Raw genomic sequence first — 1,576 nt, 5'->3', positions numbered from 1 at the left:
AGCAATGAAGCTGCGACTTAAGCCCTACAACCTTCAATAGACTCCCATGAACCTGGGTGGACACCTGGTTGGCCAGCAATGTGGCAAGACCTGGGGACTCTAGGGCCCAGAGTCAGTGACATAGCCACAGAGGGCAAGAGTGGAGAGTGAAGCGTTCAGCTGATAAGAAGTGAGGGCATATGCATAAGAACATCCACACTTGCAGATAATACCCAATCGACCTGGCATCAATGACTGGATGATCCAAGCTCACCTAGAAGAAGAAAGAAGAGGAAAAAAAGTAATCTGACACAATTTGATGAACTTGACCTACACCTATGGATACAGTAACTCAAAAGAGGGAACAAATCTTTACAGTGAGGATCATTCCCACCCCCTCCATACACAGTGTAGACAGGGATGGGCAACTTGGACATTGGCTACCAAAAATGGGGGGTTAGAAAGGCAAGAAGAGACTGGCTTACAAGCTTTCCAGAGGGTGCCTAGATCCAGAGGGTGTGGAGGAAGGAAGAATCTCCACTGAGTAGTATCCAATCTGTCTGAGCAGGGCTGATGAAAAGAGATGTGGATAGGTCTCTTGTGATACAATAGTGAATAATTGTTATCAGGACTGATTGTGAGAGTTGGAAATATAAAGGTAGATGTTTCGTAGCAAAAGGAGGCAAGTGATTGACTTTGCAGTCTAGGAGTGGAGGTCCCTGGGACCATCAAGGGAGAAGAGCGGAGAGTGGGGCTCTGCCCAGAGAAGCAGTGACGCCAGAGATGGCGGCAGAGACGATGATGTGGAGAGATGGATTGTCTGAGGACTTTAGACCCAGAGAGGGAGAGGGGCTGTGTGCTGAAGACAGGGTGGGGGGCAGCAGGCTTGCAGGGTATATCCTTTGGTTGGTTGATGATGCATTGAGGGGATTGTAACCATGGCAATGAAACGATATAGAATAGGATGAATGTAAAGGTAATGTTCTCCCATGAAACTATCACATAATTCACAATTAAAGAAAGAAAGAAAGAAAAAAAAAACCACTGCTACAAGAAACCAGCATTTCTGCAGGAGAAAGATGAGACTTACTGCTCCCGTATAGATTTACTGCCTAGGAAACCCTGTACAGGGTCGCTATGAGTCGGAACCAATTCCAGGGCACATATCCAACCAACCACAAGAAACCAAAAGATATTTGCAAAAATGGAAATATACGTGAGCAAGTGCAAATTGCTATAATCTGATAAAATGGACCTTTTGCTTATGAATGTACTTGCCCCAAATTCTAACCAAAATGGAGGATTCTTCAGCTAAAGGAACATACTTGTTTCCTCGATGTACTGGGAGGTTGGGAACAGGCAATGTAAACATTGGCTATCAAAAGTCAGGAGCTACAGAACAAAGAAGCAGCACAACCACAAAAAAAAACAAACATAATGGCAGCAATTAATCAATACCTATCAATAATTACACTGAATGTAAATGGATTAAATGCACCTAAGAGACGGAGGGTGGCAGAATGGATAAGAAAACAAGATCCTTCAATATGCTGTCTGCAAGAGACACATCTCACACACAGAGACAAAAACAGATTAA

The sequence above is a fragment of the Chrysochloris asiatica genome, unplaced genomic scaffold (assembly GCF_000296735.1).
Source record: "Chrysochloris asiatica unplaced genomic scaffold, ChrAsi1.0 scaffold00239, whole genome shotgun sequence".
Taxonomy (NCBI): Eukaryota; Metazoa; Chordata; class Mammalia; order Afrosoricida; family Chrysochloridae; genus Chrysochloris; species Chrysochloris asiatica.
Note: the sequence above shows the minus strand (reverse complement) of the source record.